The sequence below is a fragment of the Papio anubis genome, chromosome 18 (genome assembly GCF_008728515.1).
Source record: "Papio anubis isolate 15944 chromosome 18, Panubis1.0, whole genome shotgun sequence".
Classification (NCBI taxonomy): domain Eukaryota; kingdom Metazoa; phylum Chordata; class Mammalia; order Primates; family Cercopithecidae; genus Papio; species Papio anubis.
The window spans coordinates 16,735,439-16,756,058 of NC_044993.1; the positions used below are offsets into that span (position 1 = coordinate 16,735,439).

The window sequence follows — 20,620 nt, forward strand, 5'->3', positions numbered from 1 at the left end:
TCACTGTAGTCATAGCTAGGTAGAACACCTGTTTTCTCTTGCTGTCCATTTTGAGGACTGCTGCAGCATCCTGTAAGTTTCCCTAATAAATGCTTTGGATTGACCACTCTGGCATTTAGTCTTTCCTTCTTTCTTTGGAATCCCAACCGGCCCGATTTCTGGACAGTTTGGGGCACTTCCTTGTGGGAAATCTCCTGCCATCATTTTGGGGTGATTCTGGCCACAGGTATTGTGGGATGAAATACAGAGTGAAATCTGCTATCGTCTCTTGGTGCTTAGAACTTGAGGTTCAGAAAGAGGGAGGAGGGGCTTGCAACAAACACAACACAGTTTTCCCCCTCAAGACATTTGAATGAGGTTTAACATTTGATTGGGTATGAAACAAGGAATGAAGAATTGGAAACTGAAAGTTTTAAAACAGTATCATAAGCAATAGCATCAAAAAAACATAAAATAAATACAGAACTAACAAAACATGAGCAAAAGTTGCATGTTAAAAATTATAAAACATCATTGAGAGAAATTAAAGAGGACCTAAATCAAAGGAGGTATACCAGTGAAATCTAATCAAAATGCCAGCAGATATTTTTGGAGATATCAACCTTTAATTCTAAAGTTTGTATGGAAAGGTAAAGGAACCAGTGTTGCCAATTCAATTGTGAAAAATAAGAACAAAGTAGAAGGACTCGAACTACCAGATTTCAAAATACACTGTAAAGTTATCAAGAAATCGATTTTATGCTGTTAAAATGACTAGCAGTTCTTTTGAGAAAAATATTATTCATATTTTTCTGGAATATTCTGTTACATTGATAAATCAGAAACATGTATTCACATGTATGTGGTGAATTGATTTATGACAAAGGTGCCCAGGTAAGTGGAGAGAGGAGAATCTCTTTAACAAATGGGGTTGGAACATTCACCCTTATGAAAAAAATACACCTCAACTCTTGCCAACATCATACATAAAAATTAACTCAAAATCCATCAAAGACCTACATGTAAAACCCAAAGCTATGAAACTCTGAGAAAAAAACATAGAGGAAAATCTTGTTACCTTGTGTTAGGCCAAAAGTTTTTAGATATCACACAAAAACATAAAAAAAAAATTAATAAGATTAGACTTCATTAAAACTTTTGACTTCAAAGGCATTATGAAGAAAATTGAAACCAGTCCAATTTCCTCATAGAACTGATGTTTATGGTCTTTGTAAATAAACAGAAATTGGCCCTCTTGATCTTAAGCTTGAAACTGAAATTTACCTTATCTGAGTTCCTTTCTTAGAAAACTGACCCTTGGGCCTCTCGGATAGTATAAAGGAACTGAAACTCACCAGATCACCGCATCCGGACAGTGAGAGACCAAATTCCTCTTCCTTACCCCTCCCTAATTCCTGCTTTCTACATTCTTTCCCTGGTATCTGAATCTCCAGTTTTAGTCAGTTAGAGAGAGACAATTTGAGACTCTCTCCCATCTCCACAGCTGCAGCACCCAAATAAAGCCTTCTTCCCTGGTAGTACTCTTTGTTCCAGTGATTGGCTTTCTGTGCTGTAAACAATGAGATCTAGCTCAAACCCCTGGCATTTCTGTAACAAAATGTTTTAAAAAGGAAAGATGTGTCACATACTGGGAGAAATTATTTGCAAATTAAGTATCTGACTGTTGTCATATATACATACATATATATACACACACACACACACACACACACATTCTGCATTATCCAAAATGTTACATAAATGGAATTATGACATATATATATATATATATATGAATGATATGGGCAAAAGATACAAGCAGAAACTTCACCAGGTTCACCAAACTTCTTCACCAAAGATACAATAACAAATAAGCTCATTATTCAACATCATGAATCACTGGGAAATGCAAATTAAAAGCAGAATGAGACCACTACACAGCTATAAGAATAACTAAACCTAACAAAATGATCACCTGCTAACAAGGGTGCACTATGGCAGTTTCTTGTAAAATTAATACTTACCATATGACCTATCAATCCTACTCCCAGTTATTTATCAAAATAATAACATATGTCCATACAAATGCCTGTATGGGAATATTTATAACGGTTCTACTTATTCATAATTACCAAATACTGGAAGCAATCCTAATGTCTATCAGCTGATGGTACATCCACTCAATAGAATAGTACACAGCAATGAAAAGAAATGAGCTACTGTTACATACAACAACATGGTTAAATCTCAAAAGCAATATGCTAAGTATAACAAGCTAGACAAAAAGTGCTATGTATGTCATAATTCCATTTATGTGACATTCTGGATAATGTAGAATCAGAAAACAGATCATTTCATTAGTTGCTATGGGCTGGAAGTGGGGAAGGGGCATTGACTACAATGAGGTACAAGAGAAACTTTCTGAGCTAATGGAATCATTCTACATACTTACTGTGGAAAGTACATGATATGGTTTGGCTGTGTCCCCACCCAAATATCATTTTGAATTGTAACTCCCATAATCCCCATGTGTCATGGGAGGGACCCCATGGTGGGTAACTTAATCATGGGGGTGGGTTTTCCTGGGTTGTTCCCATGATAGTGACTAATCTCACGAGATTTGATGGTTTTATAAAGGTGAGGTTGCCCTGCACAGGCTCTCTTGCCTGCCGCCATGTAAGACATCACTTTGCTCCTCCTCTACCTTCCACCATGATTGTGAGGCCTCCCCAGCCATGTGGAACTGTGAGTCAATTAAACCTCTTTCCTTTGTAATTACCCAGCGTCAGATATGTCTTTATTAGCAGAATGATAACAGACTAATACAGTACAGAATTTTATATTTTCAAAACTCTTGGAACTGTACACCTAAAAGAGGTGAACTTTACCATATTCCCAGGTAAGACGGGAAATGATTCGTCCAAGGCCTGGGGCTAATTCGAAGTTGGAAACAAGGCAGCACCTCAGGCTTTCTGCCCTTCAGGCTACCTGTCTGGCAGGGGAATCCCAAGAACAAAAATCCGAGGTCCGGTAACTTCCATGGGAGTGAGAAGTGGCTAGGGAAGGCTGAGGAGGGGAGGGGTCTGCAAAGTCTGGAGAACTCCTGGGACGCAGGGCGAGGACGAGAAGAGGGGACGCCCCGGTCAGTCCCCATGACCCCCACACTTTGACACCACAATCTCTGCAAGGACCTCTGACCTTGGTGCACTCCGGGTCCCACATTTATTCTACCGCCATTCCCCACCAAGACCCCGCGTCCAACTCACAGACCCCGCCGCCGCTGAGGAGCTCCATACCCAGCTTGAAGCCGCCCGCGCTCCCGCGGCGCCGCCGGAGCTGTTGCCGTCCGTTGCCACGGTAACCACGGAGCCGCACAGCCTAGCAAGCCGCGCGATGATTGGAGGAGGCAAGCGTCCATAGCAACCGCCGCCCCAGCTGCTAGTTGCAAAAGAATTTGGTTTCCAAGGATTCTTCCGACACCACCTCTCCCCAAAGCCACACTTCGCCGGGCCTAGTTCTTTAAAGACGCTTCGTGCATTATCTCATTGAACACCTGCCTTCTGCCTCCCAGTGTTGCTGTGGGAATCTCTTATCTCTACAGGAAATTTTAACCTGTGGTCCTTTGACCTCTTCAGGAGGTCCACGAACCCCCTTAAGTTATAAGCAAAAGTTTGTGGCCTTTTACCCGGTCAGATGGTCCATAGCTGTAGATTCTCAAAGGAGCTGGAACCAAAACTCAGGTTGCCCGATGCCCAAGACGGCGCAAGAGTATAAATCCTACATCCATTAACCCCATCTTCCTTCTCAGAGAAACCAGACAAATAGAGTGTGGTTCTTCCTAGACTTCATTTACATTTATTCAAATCATGACTTGAGACATCACCCAAAGACTTTAACTCTTGACCTTCAGTCATTCATTCATTTAATAAAGTATCTATTGATCACTAATTTTGGGTCATATATTTGTCATAGGGACACTTTTCTAAGCATTGAAAGATAGCAATTGTCAAGGCAATTTCTTAGAGTTTTACTTCTGATGTGGGAGACAACAGACACATAAACAAGATCATTTCAGATTGTGGTACTAAACAAAATGTCAGGATGTGATAGGAAGTGCCAAGGGTGATGAGCCCACTAGACAGGTGGTTAGGGAGAGTGTCTTTAAGGAGACGATTGCGTTTGAGCTGAGACGTGGGAAGATACCAGCTATAGAAGAGCAAGGAAGAGGGTGGGCAGCACAAGAAAAAGAAACAAAGTTGCAGGCAGAAATGAGTTTGGAGCATTCGAGAAAATGAAGTCAATGTGACTGCCTCAAAGAGACACACTCAGATTGCCCTTCCCTGGCTCTTCACAATACTGTCTCCTTCTCCTCCGTACTTCCTTGCTCCTCCATCCTCCATCACACCCTCTCATGTCACCTTATTTATTTCCATCAAAGCTCTTGTAACTTTTTGTCTGTGAGCTCCATGAGAACAGAGACTGTGTCTCCCTTACGGTATCCCCAGCACCTAAAATAGTGACTGGCCCGGCATGGACACTAAATAAATATTTGTTGATTGCATGAATCTACACATCACAATACTAGGAACTGTGGTTGACTGGGAGATACAATAGATAGCAAGATGAAGATGCTTCCGCCTTTGTGAAGCTTAAATGCTTGTGGAATAATTTAATTACAAACTATGTGGGCCAACTAATTGCGAGCAGAATTGAATAATTTAGACTGTAAGTGCTATGGGGAGACATTGAAGGATTCCCTTGGCAATTTCTTCATTCTTCCAATTATTTTTCAGTTCAGTTTCACAAATACTGAATGCCTACTCTATGCCAAACACTGTTGTTTATAACAATGAACAAGACAGACACCAACTTTGCCTACAGAACTTACAGTCTACTGCTGTACTGTCCACTACAGTTGCCTCTAGTCCTTCGTGACCATTGATCACTGAATATGTGGCTGGTCCTAAATGGAATGTGGAGTAAGTGTAGACTCCAAATTTCAAAGACCTAGTGCAAAACAAGAATGTAGAATATCTCATTAGTATTTTTAAATTGGCTTCATATGGAAATGATAATGCTTTAGATATGTTAAATAAGATATATTATTAAAACTCATTTCACCTGTCTTTTTCTTTTTTAAAATCTGCCTGCTAGAAAGTGTTAAATCACATAAGCACCTCATATTATATTGTTAGTAGACTGTGCTGGTCTAGTGGGAACTTAATGCTATTTGAATAAACAAGTGAACTCTTGTTACAGATGTTAAAGGAGACATTTTAGTAGAGGCATGATAAATAGCGAATTTCAAATAAAGAATTTAAAAATAAAACAAGTTAGGCAACTCTTAAATCTTCGGCACACTGAGTGTATAAAAGGGTCAGGAGAAGGCCGAGTGCAGTGACTCACACCTGTAATCCCAACACTTTGGGAGGCTGAGACGGGTGGATCACCTGGGGTCAGGAGTTCGAGACCAGCCTGGCCAACATGATGAAATCCCATTTTACTAAAAATACAAAAAATTAGCTGGTCATGGTGGGGGGTGCCTGTAATCCCAGCTCACTTGGGAGGATGAGGCAGGAGAATAGCTTGAACCCAGGAGGCAGAAGTTGCAGTGAGCCAAGATCGCGCCATTACACTCCAGCCTGGGTGACAAGAGCAAAACACCATCTCAAAAAAACAAAAACAAAAACAACCAAGCGGGGGTGGGGGTTGGTCAGGAGTGGGGGATTGAAGAGGATTTCTAAAGAAGATCTTCATGAAGGATTTCTTCAAAAAGAGCTGAGCTGTGAGTCCCACCTTCAAATCTCCAGTCAAAAGAAAAGGGCTTTGAGGAAGCCACTGGATGTTTAATATGTGGCACCTGCAGTTCAGAGGGCACAGTGGGCTTGTGTCTGAATCCCACCTGTAAATTCTAAAGGGCAAGAGATATGCTCACTAGCCAGCAGACTGCAGAGCAAAGGAAGAACTGTTTGGTTAGGAACAACCCTCCTTCTTCCCCTAGGATTTATAGATAAAAGATGTGTGAGTGCTTTCTATGAAGGAGATGAAGTTCACTCAAGAGAGTGTACAGGGTCATTTTAGACCCTTTCCATCTTGTTAGATAAAGAGGTCTCAGAAAAGGGAAACTGACTGCTATGGTTTGAAAGTGTCTCTTCCAAATTCATGTGTTGAAATCCAATGGCCAATGTAATAACTATTAACAGGTGAGGCCTTAAAGAGGTGATTAGGTCATGAGGGCTCCTCTTGCATGAATGGGATTCATGACCTTATAAAAGGGCTTGACAGAGGGAGTTCACACCTCTTACTCTTCTGCCTTCTGCCATGTGAAGACACAGTGTTCCTCCCCTCTAGAGGATGCAGCATTCAAGGTGCCATCTTGGAAGCAGAGACTGCCCACTCACCAAACAAAAAAACTGTTGTTGCCTTGATCTTGGACTTCCCAGCCTCCAGAACCATGAAAAATAAATTTATGTTCTTTATAAATCACCCAGTTTTGAGTACAAAAGTTACACCAGCACAAACTGACTAACATACTGAGGGTATTGCTAGTTACCCAGGGGTCAAGAAAAAGCAAAGAACCAGCCAAAAGAAAGATGCCCCAGTAAGAGAACTGAAGGATACAGATTTCCAGCAATGAGGGTAAGTTATCTTGAAAGACTCTTGAAAGTGCTCCACCAGAGGATGTATCAGCTTAATCACAGCAGTATCCAACAAGTAAAAACTTTCTTATTGTCCTTTCCTCTCCTCTACCTATGCCCCAATGCCAGAGAGGCCAGGAAACAGTTCTCCAGCTGAGGGTACAGGTGTAGAGATGTCCATGAACCCACAAAAAGGCAACAGAAAGGAGAGAAGAAGGTGGCTGTGCTTCCATTCTCCAACTGTAGGTCTCTTGTCTGCAGCAGGCCTAAAATAAAAGAGGAGAGAAGCTGCAACTTTTAACAGTTTTGATTATCACCTTAGACAGAACATTTGAGCAATTGTATTGAGGCTGTGTTTTAACACCTACAAAGGTCCATAAAAGTCTCAGCACCTAACTGAGTTTACCCACGGGCAGGGAAATAATTGGCCACACAGAGGAAATTTAAAGAGCAACTAGAAGACAAATATTAAGTTGCTTTATGACTGCTACCCACAAGTCATGCTTGTTTGGCTCAAGGGCTTCCTAAAAATATGAAAGAGGCTGTAAATAAAGACAGAAACATGTATTCATCTTGAAGTGTACAGAACAGTAGAAGATGTATAAAGTTAAATATTAAAGTGCATATTATTTCAGGGAAGAATATGGATTATATAAAGTCATATAGCACCTGCACCTCAGACCTAAGACCAGTGTTTAATCTCCCATCCCCAGGGGGTTAGGGGTGCTGAGGCTGCAGAGACCAGTCGCCAGCAGCTATGGGGCTGCTCCTCTGAGGCTGTTCGCAGCAACTTCCCAATGATGGAAGGCTGGTATGTTCTTAGTGTCAGATAGACAGGCAGACAGGCATGCAGCCTTCCCAGGAAAAGCCACACAAAAACAAAAAAAGCCACTCAGCTAGAAATGGATAGCCCACTGAAGGTTAATTATACTATTACAGAGTAAATCAGATTTGAAAATCTTTTTTTGTTGTTGTTAACTTACATTTCCCCTAAATTAAAGAGGCTAACTGAAAGGATGAAGACTTCTCCATTCTTAATGAGAGATGCCTGACTCCTAAGGAACAACATACTTGGATTGAGTTGGAGAGATGAGGCCAATGCCTTGTTTTTTTCCTAAGGTATGAGCAGATAATTGAGTCAATGAGCAGTGAAAACTGAGCTTCTTTAGACTTCAGAATGGTAAAAGAAGCTGGTTACGCTGAGGGCCCCAAGCCTCTGACTTACTCAGGCAGAGGAGGGTCCTGGGCAAGAACATGGGTAGCAGATACTAAGAAATCATAGACTCATCATTGTGAAACACCTTAGAGATCAATATGTATAAAACTCTTAGAACATAGTAGTTGCTCAATACATGTGCAATAATTTTTCTATTAGGAGATGGCTCAAATTCTGCCACTTACTAAGCCTATGTAGTTTGCTACTTAACCTCCCTGTGCTGCAGTTCCCACTTCTGTAAAACAGGGGCAACTACCATATAAGGTTCTTGAAGATTAAATAAGGTGATAACGGCTGGGCATGGTGGCTCACACCTGTAATCCTAACACTTTGGGAGGCTGAGATGGGCAGATGGCTTGAGCTCAGGGATTCAAGACCAGCCTGGGCAACATGGCAAAACTGCATCTCTACAAAAAATACAAAGATAAGCCGGGTGTGGTGGTGCATACCTATAGTTCCAGCTACTTGGGAGGCTTAGGTGGGAGGATTGCTTGAGCCCAGGAGGTAGAAGTTTCAGTGAGCCAAGATCACACCACTGCACTCCAGCCTGGGCAACAGAGCCAGACCCTGCCTCAATCAATCAATCAATCAATCAATAAGATAACACAAACCAAAGGCTTAACAAATGAAAGCTGTCATTATTATTAATAATCATTATTCTTCAGTCCAGTCTTCTATCTCTTTGACATCACCCCAAATAGTCACTCAGCCTCTGTTAAAACTTCTGCTCTTAATTCTTTCATTTATTAAGCAAGCATTGACAGAGAACCTGCTAAGCACTAGACCCTATGTTAGGTACTGAGAATACCAAGATGAACAAGACACAGTCCCTGACCTCAAGGGCCTCATGGTCTTTTTTTAGGATGCTTACTTCTTACACTTTCTCAAATCTAAGATCAGGCACCTGGCTGCTTCATTTTTGAACCACTAAAATTTTTGGAAACTTCTTCCTAAATTAACCCAGAATGTGACTCCCAATAAAACATCTAATTATTCTTATATGTGATGGTCCTTCAAGTTCAAAAACCATCCATCACGGCACTTTGTTTTTTGGGGTAAACTTCCCAAGCATCTTCAGCAGCTTCTCATGTGATATGATTTCTGGCAATATTATTTCTAGAAACAAACAACTTCTGTTTTGTGTAAAACAAAAAAAAATTTTTTTACTCATCCTTATTTTGTGAGTAGCCACTATCAGAATTTTCTGTTGATGTTTGTGTGGCATTAATTACAGTCTTAAGAAGATTGAAGGTTCACCAACTTCCCTACTCATCCAGCTGTTCTATTTTGTCTTAGTCAAATTGTTATAAATTACAGAAACCCACTCAAACCAGCAAATGGAAAAATTTGCTGAAAAATTCAAGTAAATTATGGAACCTGAAAATGGCTGGGCTTCCTGAGAGAGTGATACTAAGAACTGGAAAGTTAAACAGAACCAAAGTAGAGCTTGTCTCTTGGTCTCTCTTTGCACTCAAATGTTCCTTTATTCTTGCTTCTCTCTCTACATCACTTTTCTCCTTCACCTTAGAACTGTGTTTCTCTGCTTCTCTACCTAAATCTTGCAAAATAGTCATCCCAGTCCCCCACATATCTGTCTTCTCACATGCATCTCTAAGTAGAGTGGATTGAACAGTGGCCCCAAGAAAGATGTCTACAGCCTGATACCAAGACTGAACGTTACTTTATTCAGAAAATGGGTCTTTGCAGATGTAATTAGGCTAAGGATCTTGAGATGAGATCATTCTGAACTACTTACTTGGTGGGCCCTAAATCCAGTAGCCTTGTGAGAGACCGAATAAGAGAAGACAAACACATAATAAGGAGGAAGCAATGTGATGTCAGAGTCAGAGATTGGAGAAGTGCAGCCACAGGAGCCAAGAAACACCAACAGCCACAAGCTGGAAGAGGCAAGGAAGTGATGCAGGGCAGGCAAGCCCAAAATTGGGGCTCAGCCCGGGAGGATTCTTGGCTTCACCCAGGAAAGAATTAAAGGATGAGGAGGTGGCGTTAGACAGCAACTTTCACTGAAGTAGCAGTGTTCAGCAAAGGTACTGCTCCTTGCAGAGCAGGACTACCCCACAGGCAGTGTGGCCAGAGTAGCAGCTCCAGGGCAGTTCTGCAATCATAGTTATACTCACTTTAAATTATATGAAAATTAAGGGGCAGGTTATGCAAACATTTTAGAAAAAGGGTGGTAACTTCAGATCATTGGTTTGTTGCCATGGAAAGGGGCAGTAACTTACAGGTGTTGCCATGGCAAGGGTAAACTGACATGGCACACTGATGGGCATGTCTTATGGAAAGGTGCTTCTGTGTCCCTGTTTTAGCTAGCCTTCCATTTTTTCTGGTATCCAAGCGCCACCCCCAGAGTGGAGTCCTGCCTCCAGAGTTGAGTCTGGCCTCCTATCTTAGAAGGGCTTTCCCCTAGAGCTTCCAGAGGGAGTGCAGCCATGCTGACACCTTGAGTATGGACTTCTGGCCTCCAGAACTATCAGAGAATAAATTTCTGTTGTTTGAACCAGCCAGTTAGTGGTCATTTCCTGAAGCAGCCATAGAAAACTCAAACAAGTCTTAACTGCAGATTCTTTGAAGAGAATCTGATTGGTTTAGGCTGACTCAAATGCAACAGATCCCTTGGTCCAATTATCTTCTGCCAGAGAGATGAGTCGCATGAGATGAATATGGCTGCCAGGGCCCATTCCTATGTGGAGGATGGGTGTCGTTCTCAAGAAAGTGGAGGTGGAGCTAAGAGCTGCCTACTACATTGGAGTTGGCCAGTCACCCAGGTTCAAACTCTATTTCCCAAACTTCTTTCCTCCGTCTCCACATCCTGTTCATTCAGCATTTTTGGACCAGTTCTCCCTGCCTCCAACTTTTCACTTGTAAATATTTTTCAAAATTTCCCTTCTTTTTAACTTCTTTTGAACTCCTCTGCCACTGCTCTACCGCACGTCAGCGTTGTACCTTGCCTTGCTCCCCTGCCAGTTTTCAAACTGCACTGGGCACCTCAGGGTGTACAGTGAACCCAAAGGAGTGGCTCAGGACGTTTTTGATTTTCAAAGGAATCACAACAACATTTCTCAGACACCATACAAACTACTAACTTGAGGTAGTTCATTGTTTCAAAATTAGGTTATTATATTTCTTCCAATGACATCAAATGTCTTCAAAGCTGGGTTTCCAGCAATGGCTGCGATGAAAGGCAAGTACCCCTAAAAAATCAGTGTGGAACAAGAAATGAGAGTGATGGTGTCTGATCAAATTCCAAGGCAGGAGAAAGTGTGCAGTGTCCAACAGGCACTAAATTGTTTGTATATAAATTCTTACTAAACTATTTCGACCTGACTACTTCATAAATGGAACTGTTAGTTCTTTCTTTTGGCTCAGAGATGCTGTGAAACAATTACTAAGACATTAAAAACATTACTCACCTTTTCTTCCTTATTTTATTGAGAGTAGGAGATGAAACTGACTCTCATTTTAAGGGTAAGCCACGTATAACCCATCATGAATGCCCCCTGAGAAAGAAGATTAGCTGGACTCTTCTGAAGAGAATGACTTTCTGAGATCATTTGCTGTGTCACTTAGAAAATACAATTTTTCTTTGCTTCCTCTTGTGGGAATGTCTAATATGTTCAAGTCAATACAAAAAGCACGTATGGAGCATTTACTGGGTAACTTAGAATAAAAAACATGAGACTCAGGGGAAACAGAAGTTGGAGACTCAGTTCTACTGTCTATTAACCTTATGCCCGGAGGCTAGCTACTTCACCTCTCTGAACTTCAGTTTTTGCAGCTATTAAAGGGTATGTTTAATCATTAAAAGATGTTATTGATGAATCTACTATATGCTCAGGACTAGACAGAGTACTGAACCTTTTTTTTTCTTATTTTCCTACGGAGTCTTTTAAAATATTTTTGTCCTCATTATGTCCCAAATGCTAATACTGTGTATATACTATATACCTATTTGTGTGCTGTATTTCTGCTTTATACATAAAAGAGTAATATATACAACAATCATGGAGCCATAATAATTAATTTTTTTTGAGATAGGGTCTCACTCTGTTGCCCAGGCTAGAGTGCAGTGGCATGATCTCAGCTCACTGCAACCTCTGCCTCCCGGGTTCAAGCGATTCTCTAGCTTCAGCCTCCCGAGTAGCTGGGACCACAGAAGCATGCTACCACCCTTGGCTAATTTTTACATTTTTTGTAGAGATGGAGTTTTGCAATGTTGCCCAGGCTGGCCTCGAACTCCTGAGCTTAAAGTGATCCACCTGCTTTGGCCTTTCAAAGTGCTGGGATTACACATGTGAGCCACTGCATCCAGCCAAAAATTTTTAAAACATTTTTTTAAAAAAAAAGAGGAAGATGTTTTTGGCCCCTCAAGAACCAAATTTTGCCCCTTTAAGTGTTGATAATGTGCTGATAATGCACATCCTGAGGAGACAAAGTAGGCAAAATTGCTGCCCTTACAAAGCTTATATTCTGAGGTGAGAAGTTGGATAATAATAAGTCAGATATCAGAGAGTAGAAAATGCAATGAAATAGTAAAATAAGGGGCTATGATGCAGAGTGACTAGGAGGTGGAAGCTCAAGGTCTCTCTGAAGTAACCCCAGTGGTAAGGTCTGAATGAGGAGTCAAGGGTCAGCAGGGGGAGCCTTACAGACCAGGAGCCCCCAGCATGGAGCCTCCTTGCTGAGCAGGAGGAGCTTGAGGAGCGAGGACAGGAAGGCAGAGGCCAGTGAGCGCAAGGTGATGCGACCCCCCATGGGGCATTTTGAAGACTTTGTAAACCACAGACTGCTAAATGAATGGGAGGGGTTATTAGGTACAAGACACTTCTTTTAGGCAAGTAGGAGGAGAAAATGACTAAGCTCTGGCCCCAGAGGTCAAAAAGAGTAGTTGTTAGACAACAGCTAAAGAGGTTGAATTCTGGGAGTAGGTGAACACAACCAAAGACATCAGATATCTAGATATCTAGACAGACCTAGAAGAGACAAATGTTGGAAGTAAAGAAATGATATCTAACATTTCTGAAGTGCTTACTAGATGATGTGTCTGTGCTAAGAGCTTTATGCTCATGAATCCTCACATCCTCATGGGGTTATTCTCTTCGTTTCACCAATGAAGAACTAAGGCTCAGAAAGCATACATGACTTGCCTCAAATCACCTAGGTTTTAAAAGGCAGGACTTAAGTCTGTCCAACTCACGTCTAATGTCTTAATCAAGATAACGCAACCTCCAGTTTCTCCCAACACCATCTGTTCTTTGTAGCACTCCATCCTTCCACACCCGCCCCTCTGCTATCAATGACTTATATTCATTCAATCTGTAGAACTGGACTTATCTTGCTAGAACATCCGACTCAAGTTCAACAAGGAAAAGACTAATTATAATACTTGCACAAGGGCCTAGGAACAGAAGCTATGGGTACCATGTTTAATTACCCACTCTCTTGCTTACAGAGGGAAAATATCTCTTACTTTCTGTCCAATTAGTCAATATGGACTATGTCTGGTTGGAAGAAAGTTTAAAAGCAGATTTTATTCTGTTTTGAACTTCCTAAAAATGCAAATCCAAGGACTGCCAACAAGACTATACCGTCAGTGATTAACTGTCAAGAGGACAGCCGGAGAGAAACACCTGTCAAAAGGAGACACCAGATCCTTGTTGTGTCTGATGTGGCCCTGGGACAAAATGTAAAGAGCAGTAGACACGAACACCCAGGATCCTGGATTGACTCATGCTGTGACCGTGCCATAGGGTTCTGGAACTGGAAGCACCTGGCCGAGAAGATCTAAGGTGAAAAGAGAGTGGAGCCAGAAGCTAGGCTGTCAAAAATTCTTCCAATCAAGGATCAGGTGTGTACAAATGTAGCAAGACGATTTGATCTTTCCAATACCCAGGCCAAGGCACAGTTGTTTTCTGTTAGGAAAATACTTGATACTGTAATGCATACAATTACAGATGCACTATCCTTTTATTCCCCCAGAACTGTATAAGCTTCAAACCCTCCAAAATCTGAATTAGCCCCTGGATGGTACTTATAATCAAGGGGAGGGGAGGCACACAGACATGCAAATATTAATAGACAACACATCGCAGAATGAATAACATTGCAATAACTCACAAAAACATTCAATAGGCCAGGCGCAGTGGCTCTTATCTAAAATCCCAGCACTTTGGAATGCCGAGGCAGGTGGATTGCTTGAGGCCAGGAGTTCAAGACCAGCCTGGCAACATGGCAAAACCCTGTCTCTACAAAAAATACAAAAATTAACCAGGTGTAATGGTGCATGCCTGTAATCCCAGCTACTTGGGAAAACGAGGCACGAGAATTGCTTGAATCTGGGAGGCAGAGGTTGCAGTGAGCCAAGATTGCATCACTGCGTTCCAGCCTGGGTGACAGAGCAAGACCCTGTCTCAAAAAAATAAAAAATAAAAATCAATAAACACAAGAGTGATTAGGAAGGGAAAGACCATGGTTGGCTGGAGTTATCAGGAAGGTTTCAGGGGAGGTTGAACTCGGAGTGGCCATTGAGGTGGCCACCAGTAAAATTGTGATTCACTTACTAATATGTTCTCTGACTGATTCATCAAATACTACGTTCAATTTTTGTTCAAGAGCAGATTGTGCCAAATACTGTAGGACCACTGAAAGCCCTCAGCCCCCTCCATGTATTTATTTGACATCTTTAGTGCTATTCAGCAAGCACTTTCTCCATACCAGGCACTGAGGATATGATGGTGAACAAGTTAGAGTTCACCAGCGCAGAGGAAAGAAGGGGTGGGGCTTCCAGATTTGCAGGGGGAGTGTTACATGTCTGTAAGCAGCTCATCAGGGCTCACCCATGGTGAAGATGACAATTTCAGATAAAATTTAATCTTAGAGACGAGAACAAAAGTCTGGAAAGCAAAAACAAACAAAAAAAGTCAAGCACTAAACAAAGGGGAAATTCATGATGGGCTACCTCTTTGAGTCTGGAGGGAAGTGGTTGAGACACATCTGCTTCTCTTTTCTTTTTCTGGAAAACTGAGGAAGGATGTGAGAAATGCCCAGACAAGATGACCTAGACGAGAAGAAGGAAATGTTTGAGCCCATATTAGAATTTTCCTCTGATAATTACAGTATCCCCGTTACAGAAACGGAGAGGAAGATGCGAGAACTCGTTCCTTCATTCATGTGAGCACATATCCCCGGACACTGGGCATTCAAGGCCATATCAGCTATGTCACATACCGGTGTGGGCACAGAGAGGAAAATCTTCAGTTCTGTATTATCCAGCTAGACTAGATGTGAAGGGGGATAGTCTCTGTGATAGCACCTTGGCCACACTTCCTGAGAAATTCATCCTTATTTCCATCCCATTTATAGTTGTCATTATAAAGTAGGTCATCCTTACTTTGGGAAGTAATGCAGGGCAAGTGAGGTTAGTTCCAGTTTAAAGGTGCAGAAACAGGATGAAGGACTTGATCAAATCCGAGCATTATTTAGTAGGGGAACTCAGAATGGAATTTGCAGTCCACAGGTCCAAAGGCCAGCCTCCTCCACATTTTCTTATCTTTAAATAACACTTCACGCCCAGGAAAGCCTCGAGGCCACAGGAGGCCTCTAACAGCCTGATTAATGGAGCTGCTTATAACTTATTGAACACAGCCCTGTCTCACATGAGGCTGAGCACCAGGCCTGTCTTTTAAGTGAAACCCAATGGGAGTCCCAAGACTCATGGTCTTCCCTCATTAACAGAAAAAATAAATAGTTAAGAAAAGTCACTAGGGAGAGGGTCATCAAGAACTGAGATGAAAAGATGAGCAAAGCACTCTAGAGAAAGATTCATTTACTGAGCCACTCTCCACAACTGAGTTAAAGGGACCAGCCCAGCACTGACTGGCAAAAGCAACAGCAAGAATGGGAGTGTTAACTTCTGGGAGAATGCACTCACTCCTGCACAAACAGGCACCCTGTGGGCCCTGGCCTCTCTTTGGCCTAGAGAAAAAGGAAGAAGAATCACAATACATAATTTCCTTTCTGTGGTGCTTTATGGTTTATGAAAGTACATTTTGAAAAGTTTAAGGTTTCTGTAGGCACCTCAAGGGGAAATCCTGGGTTATCAGAGGAATCTTTCATTCATTCATTTATTCATCCAGTCAGTGTTATTTGAATATTTCTGGGTCCAGATGCTGTAAAAGGCACTGAGAATACAAAGATTAATAAGAGATAGGCCTTGCCCCAAAAGCCATGATGTAATGGAAGGAGTCCTAGACCTTCAAGTCCTACTCTGCTAGTTACTATCCAAGTCATTTCAGGTACGTCACTTGTCCTCTCTGAATATTAGTTCTGAAGTCTATAAAGTAAGTCTAGTCATACCTGCCTTTCCCATTCCAAAATGTTTGTAAGTTCGAGGGAGGTCATGGACATGAAAGCATTTTGTTAACTACATAGTTTCCACCTGGCAATCTTGCCCTGTGCTGACTGAGGGATGCATGGCTGTCTGCAGATTCATTATCCAGATGTGGTGACAATCGTGTGGGGGCCAGAAATTGGCAGAGTCAATGATCTTTCATAAATTAACTGGGATGGATATTAGGAGGAAACAAGAAAGTCAAACTTAAAAGCACCCCATTACCCTCATCCTCCCATTAGACCAAGCCTGAGGCTTTGGTGAGTCGTCAGGCCTCTGGGCTCATTAGAAAAGCAGATGGATGTATCAGAGGGGTTAATGGCAGCCAGTGATGACCCTGATCTGATTTAGTCCTAGCTCTTGACTCTCCAGAGATGATGATGACTTTGAAAACTGAAGGACTGACTTTTGGTGGAGAACGAACAAGGCAAAATCTAAAGTGATGTTACAATTTAAAAAAAAAGAAAGAAAAATAACTCCCATATATAGGAATAGAACAAAAACAAGAGAAACAAAAATTAAAACAGAATAATAGCAATGTTGCAGACTGTTTGTTAAATATTGCCTACCTGCACTAAGAAAGTTAGTCATGCCATGGATAAAACACCAAAAAAAAAAAAAAAAAAAAAAAAAAAGCATTTCAAAATATTCTTAGTGGTTCCATTAAGGAGGGGAAAATTGGAAGTCTAGTGGAAGAACATAGTGGCTGATGTGTGTGTATGTGTGTGTGTGTGTGTGTGCACGACGCACACGCCCATGCTCATGCATGTCTCTTGACAGCCAAGGTGAAGATGAGGACACAAACCTAAATCCACATAAAGTGGAATACATGCCATGTTTTCCTGTGTGTTCTTCCCCTTTCTGACCAACTTTGTCTATCAATGACTGCACCCTGCCACAAAACCCTTAATAAACAGTCTTAACTTACTCTACTGGCAACTCTAACTGCCAGAGTTATCAAGAGCCGTGAAAAACTGAAACCTTCTCTACCATGAATAAATGGGACTCCCAAAGAGGGTGACAATACCAGTGGTTTGGTTACAGCTGCTGCTTGTATCAGATGATCCATGGATGTTTTCCCATCCCAGAATAACAGTTTTTGTTCCTCTCTCAGAAAAGAGTTTGGTTATTAGCTCAGGAAATGAAACAGTTTCCAAATCAGTGGTGACTATTTCTGCACAGTCTCTGCCTTTTCCCACAGCACAGCTTCATTGAGCTGGTAACAGCTCAATCTTCATAAATATGCAAAGACAGCATTCATCTTCCTGATTAATTAATCCAGTAACTGATCCAAGCTCTTGCCTATGAGTGCTCTTGGACCCATGGCTCCTATTCTCTCCACTCTGGTTTCCCCACCTGGGTCAGCCCTTCTCTTCATCTATTGTTGGGCAGCGTATAACAAAAGGGGTCCCCAGTCTAGACTGTTCCCACATTCTCCAGCAGGCTGCCTATAAGAATTTCACAAATGCCTCATGCACTTTTAAATTTTAATAACAAAGATTGTGGACTTACGTGAATAATGACAGATGGAATTTGAAAGCCAATTTTTGTTCATTAAAGTATAATATAGGACAGCTGTATTACACAATCAAGCATGATGAATTCTTTTTACATCCTGTGACATAGACAACTGGCTATCCCATGAAAGAAGGAATTCAATTTGCATTTAAATGCCATTCCCAGAGTGTGACAGAGGCTCTCTGCATTATATAAGTTTCAAGAAGTTGAGGTTTGGCCAGTGAATTTTCAGAAGTGTTTGTGATTGAAGTGCAAAAAAGAATGGAGAAGTCAACACCTCGATGAAGGATCTTGTGAATGACCCTCAGCCAGGGGAACCAGCTGTGCTGTGCAGGGGATTCCTGACCCACAGCAACCAGGAGATAAAAGGTGTTCTTGTTTTAAGCCACTAAAAGAGAAAAAATGAGTAGAAATCTTGTTGAACATTCACACACACACACTTCTGGGCAAGTATATTTTCTCCTTACCATCTTCTCAGCTTTTCTAACTTGACACAAACAATGCAGCAAGTGGGCAGGGTGTGTTCACCACCCTTTGGGCCATGGGTACCTGGAGAGAGATATGCATCTCCAGTGAGGTCTACATATCATACATGCATGTGCATGTATGCACACACACAAATATACACACAGTTTCATTAACTCTTCTGGAGAAAACAATTTAAGAAAATGCCAATTTCTTTTTGAGCTAATTAAATGCCTATAACCCATTAGTTATAGATTAAGGAAACTAATGTTTACCACGAAGTAATCTGGAGCTAGCACCTGAAGAGGGTGAATTCCATACTGAGAAGTTTGAACATTATTCTGTATGTGACAGAAAACCATTCTAAGATTTCTGAAGATGGAGTTGGTATTAAACCACTAGTAAGCTGAAACTATTAAGAGGAATAAAATGGAGAGGTAGGGAAGTAGAACCTGGCAAACCAGTTGGGGCTATGGTAATCATTTATAGAAAAAATAATACACGGTTAACCAGAGGCGGTGTGGATGAGAGAAGGGGAGAATATGGAAGCTCTGGGGCAATGGCTTCTTAGAAATTGACTAGGTGGATGGAGGATGGAGAAGAAAGAGTAGATGGAATTTCTAGCCTTCATGAATGTGTGTGTGATGAGGCCATTAATAGAAACAGGGACTACAGGAGGGAACACAGGTTTGAGGAAGAGGGAAAAATGATCATACTCTCACATTTTAAACAATTTGCTTACTCCTTTGATATGATGGGATGAAAATACTACTTTACCTCTATGATCTTCCTCCCCCAAACCCATAACCCCAGTTTAATTATGTGAAAAACAACAGAAACATTCCAATAGAGGGGCACCCTATAATACACTTGACCAGTACCCCTTAAAACTGTCAAGGTCAGCAAGAAAAGTCTGAGAAACTGCCAGATGAGAGAGGAGCCGAAGGAGACTGGATAACTGAATGCAATGTGGGACCCTGGAGGGGATCCTTGAATAGAGAAGGTCAGATATTAAGTAAAAACTAAGGAAATCTGAATACATTGTAAACTTTAATGAATAATAATGCATCGGTATTTGTTCATTAATTGCAACAAATGTATCATGGTAATGTAAAATGTTAATAACAGGAGAAACTGTGGAGAGTGGGATTTGGGGAGAACCTATGAGAATTCTGTGGGTGGGGGGCTTGCTTATTAAAGTTTTGTTTGTTTGATTAGTTGATATTTTTTTTCTTTTTGGGGACAAAGTCTTACTCTGTTACCCAGACTGGAGTGCAGTGGCACCATCACAGCTCACCGCAGCCTTGATCTCCCAGGCTCAAGTCATCCTCCTTCCTCGGCCTCCTGAGTTGCTGGGACTAAAGGTGTATGCCACCACGTCTGACTAATTTTAACATTTTTTTTTTTTTGTGGCAATGTAGTCTCACTGTGTCTCCCAGGTTGGCCTCAAATGGTCCTCCTGCCTTATCCTCCCAAACTTCTGGGATTATAAGTGTGAGCCACCATTCCCAGCCATTATTAAAACTTTTGTGGCCGGGTGCGGTGGCTCATGCCTGTATTCCCAACACTTTGGGAGGCCGAAGCAGGTGGATCACGAGGTCAAGAATTTAAGACCAGCCTGGCCAAGATGGTGAAACCCCATCTCTACTAAAAATACAAAAAATTAGCCAGGCATGGTGGTGGGCGCCTGTAATCCCAGCTATTCGGGAGGCTGAGGCAGAGAACTGCTTGAACCCGAGAGGTGGAGGTTGCAGTGAGCCGAGATCACACCCACTGCAGTCCAGCCTGGGGTATAGAGCAAGACTCCATCTAAAAAAATAATAATAATATCTTTTGATATCTGGCAACCCATCATGGGAGTTGGGGGACACAGATTAAATAAGCTCTTATTCCCCATCTGCAATTACTCCATTACAGATTAGACCACATCACTGATAACGACCACCTACCTGGATGAGAAAGCTGAGATGGCAGAAAGCAACTCCTTGCCTTTGCGCAAAAGCTACAGTTTCCTGTACTGATGTTGAAATGGCCAGAAGGGGCATGTATGAGTGACATAGTCATGTGACTGTGGAGGGGAAAGCCAGCCTGAGAAGGACATGTTTTTTTCAATGGCTGAGTTGGGGCTGCAAAGGTACTATGAGTTCATACTTCAAAACTGTGCCTTTGAGTTTGCTTCTCTCTCTCTCTCTCTGTTTCTCTGTGTGTGTCTGTGCATATGTATGTAGATGAGGTCTCACTATGTTGCCCAGGCTGGTCTCAAACTCTGGGGCTCAAGCAATCTTCCTGCCTTGGCCTCCCAAAGTGTTGGGATTACAGGCGTGAGCCACTGCACCCCGTGTGCGTGGCAGTGGGAGGGGGTGAGTGGGTGGGTGGGTGTGTGATCTCTGTGCCTTT

General features: G+C 41.9%; 2 protein-coding genes across 5 annotated transcripts in view; both read right to left on the reverse strand.

Annotated features, from left to right (window-relative positions):
• The window catches only part of HYDIN (HYDIN axonemal central pair apparatus protein), a 415,044-nt gene extending 411,706 nt beyond the window's left edge, over positions 1-3,338 (reverse strand). The window contains exon 1 of one of the 4 annotated variants that reach the window (XR_004179730.1): positions 3,178-3,313. The gene's annotated coding sequence lies outside the window, so the exon portion shown is untranslated. Of the gene's footprint in view, positions 1-3,177 lie in introns of all 4 variants that reach the window. The other 3 variants (XM_021932150.2, XM_021932149.2, XM_021932148.2) reach the window with 3 other exon arrangements.
• Positions 3,339-6,426: 3,088 nt separating this feature from the next.
• Positions 6,427-20,620, reverse strand: part of CMTR2 (cap methyltransferase 2) — a 55,938-nt gene continuing 41,744 nt past the window's right edge. Inside the window, exon 5 of the mRNA XM_017953549.3 lies at positions 6,427-6,883. The gene's annotated coding sequence lies outside the window, so the exon portion shown is untranslated. The remainder of the gene's footprint in view (positions 6,884-20,620) is intronic.